The 15,131-nt window shown below is 41.5% G+C and overlaps 1 pseudogene; it reads left to right on the top strand.

Moving 5' to 3' along the window:
* Nucleotides 1-9,928: 9,928 nt before the first annotated feature.
* LOC131998777 (large ribosomal subunit protein uL4-like) overlaps nucleotides 9,929-15,131 on the top strand; it is a 13,360-nt pseudogene continuing 8,157 nt past the window's right edge.

Here is a 15,131-nt window from a genome sequence, read left to right as displayed (position 1 = left end):
CTAAATTATGCAACCCCCCAAATTCTTTTGTTGAAGTCCTAAGTCCCAATACCTGAGAAAGTGACTGATTTGGAAATAGAAGTTTCCTTTTTTTTTTTAAGATTTTATTTATTTATTTGACAGAAAGAGACACAGCAAGAGAGGGAACATAAGCAGGAGGAGTGGGAGAAGAAGAAGCATGCTTCCTGCCAAGTAGGAAGCCTGATGTGGGGCTTCATCCCAGGACCCAGGGATCATGACCCAAGTGAAGATACTCAAGATACTCAAGGACTCAAGGACTCAAGATACTCAAGGACTGAACCACCGAGGTCCCCCTTAAGATAGAACATTTCAATGAGATAGTTAAGTTAAAATGAGGTCATTCAGATGAGTGAGCCCTAACCTACTATGTCTGAGATAATTATAGGAAGATATCAGAACACAGATGCATACAGAGAAAAGACCACATGGAAATACACAGGGTGACCATCTTCAAGCCAAGAAGAGAGGCTTTTGAAGAAACCAACAAACTAATCCCTTGATCTCGGATTTTTAGCGTCCAGAATTGTGAGTATATATATTTCTGTTGTTTAAGTCACCTCGCCTGTGGTACTTTGTTATGGCAACCTTAGCAAATTAATACAATGATCATAAGTGATTTAATATTCCTGCAAGTTTGTAATGTAGAGATTGGGCTCAATTTGCATAATTCAGTATTTAGTAATTATTTGATGATGATGATGATGAGAATTGCAAACATAAATGTTCAGCAATGTTTTTGTCATTCATATAGCTGGATACCTACATCAGCATACTTGGATTATATCTGAACAGCTAAAATCCAAGCAGATCCAAAAATCCAAAATAAAGCAAAGCAGAGTCGTGCCACACTTTAATGTAATAAGAAAGCCAGGGTTGGGTCCCAGATCTACTAACAATTTACAGTCGATCTTGCCTGGATCTTTTTTACTTGGGACTTCATTTCTTCAGCAGAAAAATGAGGATGTTTGAGTCTCTTCTATCTCTGGGTAAATATTTTAAGTGAAAAATGATCTTCAAGTCTCACTCTCTGGAACCAGCCATTGTTATCCTAAAACCTAAAGAGAAAAGACCATTGTTTAAAGATTCATATTCTGGGGACGCCTGGGTGGCTCAGTTGGTTAAGCAGCTGCCTTCGGCTCAGGTCATGATCCCCCAGCGTCCTGGGATCGAGTTCCACATTGGGCTCCTTGCTCAGCGGGGAGCCTGCTTCTCCCTCTGCCTCTGCCTGCCCTTCTGTCTGCCTGTGCTTGCTCTCTCCCCCTCTCTCTCTCTGATAAATAAATAAAATATTTTTTAAAAAATAAAAAAATAAAGATTCATATTCTGGCACTGATCTCTTCTAAATTGATCTGTTACTTGAATCTTGTATAATATAATCTGAGATATATTATACAAGAATATATATATTCTTGCCTCACCAACAAGAATATAACTTCTTTGAGAGGAATGGATGGATCTTATATCAATTCACATCTCTTCCTGCATCTAGTTCTGTTCTATAATCGTACTAGAAGTTTGACTAATGTCTATGCAATAAATTACAAGGATAATTTGTGTGTGTGTGTGTGTGTGTGTGTGTGTGTGTAGTAATAGTCTGGATTATTTTGTTGAATAAACTGAAATTAAACTAACTTGAGTCAAGAAGGGAATTATTGGCTAATAGAGCTGAGAGGTCAAGGAGCCCGAACAACAATGTCATCAGGACTCCAACCTGCTTCATCATCATACCTACTATCTGTTGGCTTTAGTCATTGGAAGGTCTGCCACAAGTCTATAAACCATATACCTAGCCAAAAGATAATTTTGAAAGAAGATAAAAGCAGAAGAAAATAGACATCATAAAATGGAGGAAATAACAAGGAAAACAAGTGGAATGAGGGACAGTAGGTGAGCTCCATCCCATCAATCCCTACCCACTTCAGGAGTTTAAGCACTGGGGAGCTGCCCAGGCTTCTTACCCTCCCCCACTGGTTCCACAGCCTAGTCTAGCCTAGTCTAGCCAAGTCTCATGAGAACATGCGTGAGGGTGTGGCACAGAGCTGGCAGAGTTGGGTCTCACCACCAACTGAGGAGAAGCTCCTTATTAACATATCCAGAGATAAAATCAACAAGTCCCCATTTTTCAGAGAACACTAGGTTAAGAAGAAAAATCATCTTTGACTTGATAGAAAGTAGCTTATACTACAATTGGTGGGGTTTAGCATTCACAACAAGAAAATCTACTTTAGCCTCCTGAATTGAAAGCCTGGGGACAGGGGACAGATTTACCTCCCTGGCCCTCTATTTGCCCACAGAATGATTTGAATTGAGAATAATGGGAGTGGTGGAACCATTGGAACACATCTACAAACCTCCACACCATCAAAAGTTAAAACCAACTCCAGTGTTTTATCAGATTCAGCCAAAGAAATGGGTTTACAGAGCCATGGCCTCCTGACAGCACAAAGCTAGGAGGAAGTGGGCTCAGGGTGGACGCCAACATCCATTTAGAGGATTCATGGGGACAGCCAAGAGTGCTGCCCACAGTTCCCCATCTTCCCAAGCCAAGAGCTGCACTGGGGGTGAGCCAGTATCTTCCCAGAAGAAGGAGTGAGTGGGAAAGAGGAAAGGCAGAGCATAGCAGTGGTTACCAAGCACTGGGATGAGCATCAGCCACTGGGAACAGATTGGAGTAGGGACTTCATGCTGAAGAGAAGAACGTTTGACTCAAAAAGAGTGTCCTATGCACTGTTCTTCCCTGCATGGAGACATTGGAGCAACACCACTAAAGTCCCCTCTGAGCCCACCAACACCATCCCAATTCCTAAAACTCCGATGTCACTGTGGTCTCAAGCCTCACCCCCTCACCTCTTCCAATCTGTCTCTCAGGCCATACCTACCACTCTACTCTGTCCTTACTGGTTCTTCTTTGCCCGTCACCTCACATACCAGAAAGCCTGGATGAGGCTGCCCCTCAGAGTATACCAAATTGACCCTCTGGCTTCTGCTCTGGGAGGGCTGGGTTCCTGCTCTCCTTTTGTTGGCTGTCCAGCCTACTCCCAGTCTTTTAGATAACTGACTTCTTCAGCAATGTCATCTGCTCATCTCAGTTCAGCCTTGGTTTTCATTTGCTTCCAGACCTGGCTCAGGGCAGGCTGGACATCTAATTCAAGAACACTTCTTTTTTTTTTTTTTCCCCGTATCTCCTTAACTTCAGGGAAGATAACCATGAGTGCCAAAACCCTGGTGAGCATTGGAGGAACCTCTTCAGGGGTGGTTTATCACAGCTTCTCTTCCTGAGAAGGGGGGATCCAGACATCCCTGGCTAACTCCCTTCCCTCTATACCTCTACCCATGCTGTTCCTGTGCCCAAAACACAGTTGGCAGATCTCTGTGTCCCTTCACCCCTGCTGAAATGTTAAGTAAGTGCCCCATCCAGGGACCCAGCTTCTGATACTAAGGAATTCTATTCTTCCTCATTTGACCACTTCTATTGCACATAACAGTCTGCCACACTGCTGCAGGTGTGTCGTGTGTGTGTGTGTGTGTGTGTGTGTGTGTGTGATGATTTTATAAACAAAGTAATTGATATTATGGGTTTTACAGATGTGCTTTCAGGTAGAGGAAGTGGGTTGTGTGTCTCCCTGAAAGCACAATTATTATGAAGCTCCTAACATCAATTACTTTGTTTATATTTTACCAATTCAGTAATTCGATTCTTATTTTTTTTTAAGTGATGTCTGGTTGAATGACCTATCATAGCAGTGGCAGAATTCTGCATGAAAGCAAAAGGTCCAGCAGGAAAGTAGTAAAGGTGGCCTGTGTCGAGTGTTTTCTGCATGTCAGGCACCTGGTGCTCCATGGGTGTTAACCCATTTCATCGCTAGTCAACTTCATGGGGTATCTACAATGATCATCCTTGTTTGCACATCAGGAAAATGAGGCAAGGATAGGACACATAACTTCCTCAAAGTGAAGCCAGCACCCTCATTTTCAGCCATTTTGTACTGTTTAGCAGCAGACGATCAGCCATATTCTGGGCTCAAAGCTGGCACACCAAGGATGGAGCACCAAGAGGGCTCCTCCCTGGCTCTCCAAGGAATATTAACATCACCAGAAAATGAGGAGCTAGAGGGTTCTGTGCCTCTAACCCTCTCTTCAACATGTGTAGGAATTTTTAAACTCCTAGTTAGTGATCACCCAGGGAAAGACAGAAAATGCTGCTCCTTATGCTTGCTGAACTCAAGGTTCCAAAGGGTGACTCAGCAAAGCTGAAAACCGAAAGGACTCCCCCCTCCCCCACCGCAGTTACTTAGAATCCTATGTGCACACCGTAGAGTCCCATAGAGGAACTAAGCCTCCCTTTAACAGTCAGCCCCAGCTTGCCAGCCGTGTGAGTAGCTGCCTTTGAAATGGATGCCCCATCCAACCCTTCAGATGATGCAGCCTGAGCCATCAGCCTGATTGCAACCCCATGGGAGTCCCTGAATGAGATGTGCCCAGTCAGGCTTCCCTGGGATCCTGACCCAGAGAAACTGTGCACGTTAATAAATGTTTGTTGTTTTAAGATGCTAAATTTGGGGGTAAATACACTAAAATTGATAATTAGTAAGATTATGAATTTGCATGTATTATTTCCTGCATTCAATTTTAGATTCCTCAAAATGATCATTTAGGCACACCATGTTGCATCTAGTACAATTTCTAAAACCTGATATGTTCTCCAGAAATGTTCATTACATGCATGAATAAATGAATGGATTCCCGATTCACTTCAGGGCTGAATTTGTTCATCAAAAATTTATTAAGAACCTAACTGAAGTCAGACATTGAACCAAAATCTGGGACCTCCTTTTTGGAGTTGGGGTCCTCAGAAGTCAACTATGAGATGAGGATATGAACATGTTCAGAGTCATCCCAACCAAGACTAGTTGTTGAATTCTCACTTACAACTCCCCACAAAATTCTCTGGTTGAAGGCTGTTTCAGGGTATTCACATCCTGCTACTCTTGGCTTATCCTGTGAGTGAGTCCAAGCATACGCCCAACAGGAGAACATAGGCGCTCAGGAAGAGAACCTCAGGCACAGGCAGCCTTTGGTACCAGCAGGACACCAGTAGCATCTGCCATGAAATGGAATAAAGCAAATGTCGAGATCTTTAGGAGCTCAGACCATAGTTAAAAGAATGTATAATTATAGTAAAATATTAGTAGTAAAAAATAAACTGTGGACTCTGAAAAACAATCTGAGGGTTTTGAAGGGGTGAGGTGTGGGAGGTTGGGGGATCCAGGTGGTGGGTATTAGAGAGGGCACGGATTGCATGGAGCACTGGGTGTGATGCAAAAATAATAAATACTGTTACACTGAAAGAATAAAAAAATTAATTAAAAATTTTTAAAAGTTGCTGGAATTATGAATGATTTCACTGATCAGTGGGTTGTAGAAGCTTTCACAAGGAGAGGACTTCAAGGTGAGTGAGAATTTGCCAGGAAGACCATGCAGGGAGGGTGTGCTTGGAGGAGAGAACAGCACATACAAAGGCATGGAAGTGAGAGCCCACAGTCAGGGAATGGGACATGTACCTCAGCTCCCTGTTGCGAGAGAGCCATTAAGAAAGGATAAGTTTGCAACTAAGGACTCCTTAGCTGTGAAGGAATTTCCTGATGGCAGAAGTGCCACAACTAGCAGGAAACCTGAACACTTTGAGGATGAGAGTCTATATTGCAGACACTCCCAACTTTCCCAACACTCCCAATATCCCGCAAATTCCCGACATTCTCAATACACCCAACACTCCCAAACTCACAACCTTCCGAACACTCCTAACATTCCCAATACCTCCCAATACCTCCTAACATTCTCAATACTCCAAACACCCCCCAAGATTCCCAACACTCCCAATATTCCTAATACTCCGAATATCCCCCCAATTCCCAACATATCCCCAACACTCCCAATATTCCCAACATGCCCAAGACTCCCCAAATTCCCGACATATCCCCAACACTCCCAATATTCCCAACACTCCCAACACCCTTCAACATTCCCAACACTTCTAATAACCCCCAAATTACCAACATACCCCCCCAACACTCCCAATACTCCCCAAATTTTCAACATTTCCAACAATCCCAACACTTCCCCTATCCTGACATCCCCAACACTCCCTGAATTTCTAACAATTCAATGCTCCCTGGAGGCAGCATCACGTGCCAGACGAGATTCTGGCCTCTGGAGTTAAATAACTCAGAGAGCAGCCCTTGCTATGATGAATAAGGATTGGAGTCTCTCCCATCTGTTTTGTGACTACTGGGCAATTGAAACCCTTGCCTCTATTTGGATACTGTTAAAGACAAAATGTTTTCATCCCACAAAACCTCCTATGTTGAAGCTCTGACCCCTAGTGTGATGGTATGAGGAGGTGAGACCTTTGGGAGGTGATTAGGTTTAGATGACTTCATGAGGGTGGAGCTTCCATGATGGGTTAGAGACACCTAAGACAAGACACCACAGAGCTTTTTTTTTTTTTTTCTTTTTAATTCTCCTGCCATTTGAGGACACAGTGAGAAGGTGACCATCTGTAAACCGGAAAACGGTCCTCACCAGAACATGGCAATGTTGGCACCCTCCTTTTGGAGTTTTAGCCTCCAGAACCATGAGAAATAAATGTCTATTGTATAAGCTAACTGGCGCATAGTATTTGGTTGTGACAGCCTAAGCTGTCTTACAGAAACTGTGCTGGAATATTAGTCTTAGAACAGCAGGGCCTTGCTTTCAATGGCAGAATCCTGGAGGGTTCTTATATTCCTGTTCTTTACCCGCAGAAGCTGGACTACCATCTGGGACCTGGGCCAGGCCTATGGCATGCAAGTCTGCAGAGGACATAAAAGTACTGGGGCAGTTTTCAGGTGACAGTGACACCCGGGGACCAGAAACATCATCATGGCCCTTTGCTAGAGTGGGGACACCTGAGGGTCTGGTAATAATAAATGGAGCCTGGTTCAGGCCTCTCACAGGGAAGGGCATTGCTGGAACTGTGACTAAGTCATGTAAGGTACTTCTAGTACAGTCCCAATTCAATTCGTGGCTATTGTTGCTTTTTCATTTTTTGTTAGTGATTTGTGGACTTCTCGATAGGGATCTCTTTCCACATAGGATAGATGGTTTTGATCTAACCCTGTTCTTCTTAACTAAAGCTTTGCTTTCAAGGCTGGTTCTTCATGAGCTACCACATGCATGCCAAGAGGCACACCAAAGGAACTGAATTGCTACTCAACAGTATTGTCGTTTGAAAGTCTAATAGATTTATAATTTTTGTGTATGTTTTTGTCATAGAAGTTAAAAAAAAAACTATGGCAATTTTATATGTCTGTTTTTTGGTAGTTCCCATAGCAGTAAAATATTCACTCAATAATGACATTTATAACTTTTCAACTACAGGTAGGATTACATCTATTTGAGGTTTAAATCCTTGGCAATAAAGCTTTCTCCCATCTATATCTCTGTTTTATTATGTGCTTAAAATTTGCTCTAAAAGATAAATAAAACGGAGTAGTAGGTTATGAATCTAGAAGTTTTCAAGAAATGCTGATTTATGTTTGTATGACATAATTTATTTTTTAAGCTCCTTTCCACTGGTGGCCAAAATGAAATTTTAGACAGGTCAGGACACACACACACTCGCGCGCACACACACACACACACACCCCACATGTGTATTCTTCTTCCAGTCTTCTGCCAGGTTATGGCTGTGTTTTATATGGTTCCTTGGTGCCATGGCCTCAGAGCTGGGTGGAGATGGATATCTATCCTTTGTTATGTCACCTTCAATCTGCCATCCCCTGAGAAGTGCATCTCCATAGCTAGTCTCTGGTGTGTGCTGGCTGCTGGTTGCCTCTCACTTCTGAATGCAGGGACCCTTCAGTCCAACCTTCTCCAAGGGACTTTAGGCTCTCTTAGGGACCTAGAAGTAGTCCCCCAAAGCCTATGCCATTCTGGAGCCTGAAGAACTGGGGTAGGAGCTGGGTACCCTTCTGTGGTACTCCTGACACAAGCTTCTTAGGCAACTCTGGAGTAAAAGGGAGCTCTGTGATGCTATGTATCCAATAGCCTATGTGACCACAGATCCAGGACCATGTCTATGCTGGGGTGGGGGTAAGGCATTCAGGTTTTCCAAGTAGGTGGGCTCTTCTATACTCCTAGATTCCCTGAGTCATCTGGATTCTGCCCTACCCTCTGGTCATCTGCACCTATTCTCTCTGCTAGGGCTCAGACTTCTGGGGGAGTGCCCTGGGATCTTGCTCAGAGTTTCAGGACTCCACATTTCCCCCTTTCTTCTCTAAATTCTCCATCCCTCTCCATCCCATGAAAATCTGATCTACTCTTCAGGACCGAAAAAAAAAAAAAAAAGAATCAAAATGAACACACATTGTTTGTCAGGGCCTAAACTTTGAAACTCAAAATGCTTTTTTCATCTCAGACTATAGTTTCAGACATGATTTGCAAAAGTCCAGTTTTGAGATGTTAAACGATTGTGTAATGCAAATTCTCTCTCTTTCTCTCTCTTTCCCTCTCTCCCCTGGCCCCACCCCCTATCACTGCCCCTCCCCACTCTGCTGTGCATGGTATACACTGCATACCCTGGCTGATGCCTCACTGGGGGTAAGGCCAAAGATGCTTGGGAGTACTGTGGGAAAAGAATTTGTTGTTTCTCTATGAAATGTTAATCCCACTGCACATGTAAATATTTGAACGCCATCTGGAAAGGGCCTTTTGCATCTATCAGATTCCTTGGTAGTGCTAATGATGGCTGGATTATGAGGTGTTAAAGATCACAGGAAACCAGGTTTCACCAGGAGCTGTGGGAGAAGCTTATGATGTGGTCTTTGGGTATCCGGTCCTGACATTCAGTATGATGGCAACTGCCTTGAGGACTCCTCTAGCGGCATGGTTCCAGGGGTTCTGTGTGGAGGAAAATGGGGAGACTTGGAAACATTTGGCTTGGGAATTTAATCACACAGCATGAGTGCATTCCTCATTTGTCTCCTCCCTTATCCTGCCATAATGTATAAGAGAAGATAGGCACAGTGGAAGCTGAAGGGCATTCTCGGCCTCTCTGGACACTCCCCATACAGGGCTTCCAGAGACTGGTGTGGACGGAGCTGGGGACAAAGGTTGATCTGCCTGGATCCAGATCTTCTTAACCTCTTCACTCTGCCCACACACATGCAGCCCTCCGCCCTCCACTCCCTGTAAATAAAGATATCAATATTGATCTCTTCTTCCTCTTGCTCCTTCAGAGCTAAACTAATATAATAATTTAAGCTGGATTGTTTCTAGTTTAACTACCACTGCTCCAGGCTGGGATGGCATCTTCACCGTGGGCTATGTGGAGTTTACTCACCTCCCCTGAGGAAAGGATTTCTACTGCAGTTGGCAGAGAACATTCTGAACTCTGCCCTCATGTCACATACCACATCTCTTTTGTGCTTTTTCAGGCTGGCACTGAATGACCAAAATCACCATGCTTCCCCCTATAAGAGGAAGAGAGAAATCCAGAAGGTGGGTGCTGATGAGCTAGGCTTGAAGGTATCTGGGTTAACAAAGTCTGATATTTGGAAGGAATATATAGGAGCAAGAAAAGTGTGGATGAAGTTATGGAATTTGGGAAATATCACAAGTACTTAGAATATTAAAAACAAACAAACACCTGTGTCCATCATATGAGTTTTTAAAGGCTCAGCACCCCCACCTCTCTGGGGCATTATGTGTGACTAAGGGTGCCTCCCACACTAATCTGGTTGTTACAAAGCACCATGGCACCCTAACAGTCCTTCAGGGTTCCCTCTTGCTGCTTCGATCTGGGCTTTTGACTTGGACTCAAGGATGCTCTTAAGGACATTGCCCATACTGGCTCCTGTGGCAGAAAATGTCACTTTCAGATCCTTATTCTGTATTCACCTATCCCGAGAAACCTGGGCCACCACCATTCAGTAGGGACCTTCAGCAAATTGAGAAAAATGGTTTCCAAACACAGCTCCCAGGAGGTGCGACAGACATTTTCCCTGGAGTTTGGAGAGATGGTTGAATTATTAAACAAGATGTTGGCTTATGAGCTCCACAGAGTCAAGTTATCTGAACTGATGAGAGAGTCAAACATCCCCAATCCACAAAATGTTAGATTTTGCAAAGGAATACAGATATCTTGATTTTGACTCTTTTTTTGGTTTTGAGGATTCTGGCTAGGCTGCCACAACATACTGTAGACTGAGGGCTTAAACAACAAACATTTATTTGCTTCACAGTTCTGGAGAATGGAAGTCCAAGATTGCTGTGTCGGCAGGACTATTTCTCCTAAGGCCTTTCTCTTCAGCTTGTCTCACCTTTGTCACCTTCTCACTGTGTCCTCATTGGCCTTTTCCCTTTGTGTCCATCACTGGTATTTCTCCCTCTTCTTATAAGGACACCAGTCACATTGGGTTAGGGTCCTACTCTATGATCTCATTTAACTGTAATTACCCCCTTTTAAGGGTGCTGTATCCTAATATAACCAGATTGGGGTTAGGACTTCAACATAGGAATTTGATGGGGAGGGCATGGTGCAGTTCATAACAATGATCCATTCTGCTACTTCGTGATTTAAAACAAGACAGCATTGCGTTATCTGCTGTCTCCAAAATAACGGTATGAATAGAATGGGTTAGATGGGGCACTGAAAAATATTCAGGAATGAAATCTTCATTGAAGATTTCTTCACATCTTCATTGTGAAGATTTCTTCACATCTTCATTGAAGCAGGCCTCTGTAACCCACTGGTTGAGACAAAGCAAGTCACTTTGCCTCCTTGAGTCAGAATTTCTTCACTGGGGAAACAAGGAAAGGGCTATATAGCCTGCATGGATGGGAATATTAGAAATCATGTTTGCAAAACAGGTACTGACAGAAGATATTATTGTGAACCAGTGGCATCATTCTGGACACTCCATGGGATCCAAAGGTGCAGTTAATTCCTTGCCCCCTTTGAGAGGCATTTATCTGAAGGATTCCTGAACATTGTGCTGTAGGACCATGCAACCTTGGATACACAGACTTGACGGTGAGCCAAAGGCCAAATACACTCAGGAGCTTGACACACACTACTTCTCCTTGACAACATTATGGAAATTTTTTGTGGGATCTTGAATGAACATCTGACTTCCCATGAAGACTGGATCTGAGGCTGAGCATGCACCCCATGCTTCACCACATCTGCCAGTATTCTAACACAGACTTCCTCATATGTGATCTCCTTCTGCATCTTATAATTTAGAAAAAAAAAATTTAATTAAAAATAAATAGATACCTTTCATAATAATAAACAGGGGTACATGAGGGACTTCTTAAGGTTGTAAACTAGAACATGGATTTTACAGAGTTACACTGAAATTCCTATCACTGCAGAAATATTTAACCAGGATCTGGAGTCAAGGAAAGGGCTGAGGAAGGAGGTCAAGCAGGAAAGGGAAAGCTGGAGTGACTGATCACAATGACAAAGGAGTCCACACAATGAGGCAGGGATGACTTAAAAACAGTTAACTTAAGTTTCCAGATAAAATAGAGCAAAATGCTTTCATGCTTGAAAGAACAACTTGAAAAAAAATAGATAAAACAAATGAAACATGGCTTTACAGCAAAGGATAGTAATCCCTGAGAGATGGGAAATGATAGGAGCAACCCGTACAATTGCCTCAAGTTTCCAGATTACAACACAGAGAGGTACAACCCAGGCAGAGTCCAGGAGATTGCCTGAATGGAGGAGACAGAACTGAGATTCCAGAGTAAGGCACATAGAGTACATGCAGCAGAGTACCAGAGAGGAGAGAGCTACAAAAAGTCCTTGAGTGGTCAGCAGATTATGATCAAGGTATGCATGTGAAGAAACTACCAGATGTTGTAAAAAGGCGTCCTAAAAGGATCAGAGGGAACAGTGCCTGCATTCCCATGGGCCAAAAATCATATATTCGCCCCAAACCATATTGGTGGATAATTTATAGGGTATTGGGTAGAATCCTAAGAACAGATAGTTTATAGGGTATTGGGTAGAATCCTAAGAACAGACTTGCCTCAATAAAATTAACCCTTTATTGAACACTAGATCCTGTCTAGCAAATCTTAACGCACAACCTTAAAGGATCAAACTGTTTCCATGTAACCTAACAGCAAACTGAGCTCAAGAATATTTTTAGGGGTACCTAGCTGGCTCAGTCAGTAGAGTGCAACTCTTGATCTCAGGGTAATGAGTTCAAGTCCTATATTGGACATGAAACCTACTTAGAGGAAAAAAAAAAAAGAATATTTATAGGAATACAAAAAGTCCATTATGTAACAGGAAAATATTCACAATATCAGACCACAATTAAAAATAATTAGACATGCAAAGAAGCAGGAAAATGATCTGTGAAAGATACATAGAAAAGAACATTCCATTGTTACTCTATTCTAGGTGCTCAAGAAATTTAAATAGAGACATGACTCAAATAAAACTTCTAAAAATGTAAATGACAAGCCTGAGACAAAAAAATGAAATATACTACATAAATCAAAGGGCATGTCAAACATTGCAGAAAAACAGATTTGTGATTCTGAAGACACAGCAATGGAAGCTATCCAAGAACAAACACATAGAGGAAAAAAATAATTAATGAATGAAAAGAGCATCAGTGAGCTGTGGAACAAAACCTTGAGTGGTCTAATATGTGTGTAACTGGTATTCATAGAGGGGGAAGGGCAGAAAAAAGTATCTGAAGAAATAACAGCCAAAAACATTTCAAATTTGATAAAAATTATAAAGTCAAAGATCAAAGATGTTAAATTCCAAACACAAGCAATATGAAAAAAGAATACACCAAGGCACATCAAAATCAAATTGCTCAAAACCCATCATAAAGAGAAAATATAAAAAATAGACATGAAAATAGACTTGTCATACACACAGAAGCAAAAAATCAGGGTGATGGTAAATTTCTCTTTAAAAACAAAAACAGTTGTAGTGAAAAGAAGGGCCATCTGTACCCCAATGTTCATAGCAGCAATGGCCACAGTCGCCAAACTGGAAAGAACCAAGATGCCCTTCAATGGACGAATGGATAAGGAAGATGTGGTCCATATACATTATGGAGTATTATGCCTCCATCAGAAAGGATGAATACCCAAATTTTGTATCAACATAATCTGGAAGATATTGTGCTGAGTGGAATAAGTCAAGCAGAGAGAGTCAATTATCATATGGTTTCACTTACTTGTGGAGCATAAGGAATGACATGGAGAACATGGGGAGATGGAGAGGAGAAGGGAATTGGGAGAAATTGGAGGGGGAGATGAATCATGAGAGACTATGGACTCTGAGAAACAATCTGAGGGTTTTGAAGGGGTGGGGGGTGGGAGGCTGGGTGGGCCTGGTGGTGGGTATTGAGGAGGGCACATATTGCATGGAGCACTGGGTGTGGTGCATAAACAATGAATTCTGGTACACTGAAAAGAAATCAAAAAAATAAAACATTAAAAAAAAAGAAAGAAAGCACTAAAACAGGGGAAATCTTTAAAGCACTGAAAGTAAAAACTGTCAACCTAGATTACTACATCCAGAGAAAATATATTTCAAAAATGAAGATAAAATAAAGATATTTTCATACATACAAAGCCAAAATAATTCATTATAACAAAACAGGAAATCCAACAGGCAGAAGAAAGATAGAAATATGGATCTACACATTGAATGAAGAGACCAGAAAGGATAACTACATTAGGTAAATATACAAGATTGTTTCTTATTATTTAAACCCATTTAAAAGAAAATTGTTTAGGGGCACCTGGGTGGCTCAGTGGGTTGAGCCACTGCCTTCGGCTCAGGTCATGACCCCAGGGTCCTGGGATCGAGCCCCACATTGGGCTCCCTGCTCAGTGGGGAGCCTGCTTCCTCCTCTCTCTCTGCCTGCCTCTCTGCCTATTTGTGATCTCTGTCTGTAAAATAAATAAAATCTTTAAAAAAAAAAAAAGAAAGAAAATTGTTTAAACAACGGTGATAGTAATGTACTGTGGAGTTTATAAAATGTATAAAATCATATGGATAACAGTAATAGCACAAAGGCCAGGATAACTAAAAAATATACTTTGTACAGTTCTTATGTTCTACTAAAATTTTTATAAGATCACGTGAAGATATACTGTGATAGTTTAAAGATGCATTCTATAAATCCTAAAGCAACCACCAAACAATAACACAGAGAGCTATAACTAATAAGCCAACAGATGTTAAATTGTAATCATAAATAACACTCATTTTACCTAAGGAGAAATAGGAAAAAAGGAAAACAAAGTACAAAAGAGATAAACAGAAAAAAATAGCAAGATTTAAAGCTAATTTTGCCAATTATCACAGTAATTTTAAAGGGTCTGACCACTCTGATTAAAAGTTGGGGATTGGCATATTAGATTAAATGTTCAAGATCCAACTATACATTATCTACAAGAAAAAAAAAAAAGAAAAAGAGAGAGAGAAACAGAGAAGCCATGTTTTACATATGAAGATACAAATCACTTAAAAGAAAAAGGATAGAAAATTGTAAACCATGTTAAAAATAATATAAATAGTACTAAATTTGCTCAAATATCAGAAATAGTCAATTCTTGATGATAGAATGCTATAAAAAATAAGCTTAATTCACAATGATAAAGAGGTCAGCTAAAGAAGATGTGACAATCCTAAATATGTATGCAACCACCCATTCAAAATACTTGAAGCAAACTCTGACAGAACTGCAGGGAGAAATAGACAAATTCATAGTTACAGTCAGAGACTTAAATAATTATTAATATTTATTAATTTTTAAGAATTAATAGAGGGACACCTAGCTGGATTAGTTGGTAGTACATGTGACTCTCAATCTTGGGGTCATGAGTTCAAGCCCCACATTAGGTGTAGAGATTACTTAAAAATAAAATCTTTAACAATAAGAATTAGTAGAACAAATAACAGGAACTCAGTAACAACACAGAAGACTTTAATAACACAGTTAGGGAGGAGTCAAGATGGCGGAGAAGTAGCAAGCTGAGACTGCTTCAGCTAGCCGGAGATCAGCTAGATAGCTTATCTA

Source organism: Mustela nigripes, chromosome 13, assembly GCF_022355385.1.
Source record: "Mustela nigripes isolate SB6536 chromosome 13, MUSNIG.SB6536, whole genome shotgun sequence".
NCBI classification, from domain to species: domain Eukaryota; kingdom Metazoa; phylum Chordata; class Mammalia; order Carnivora; family Mustelidae; genus Mustela; species Mustela nigripes.
Note: the sequence above shows the minus strand (reverse complement) of the source record. Positions and strands in the feature narration are given on the sequence as shown.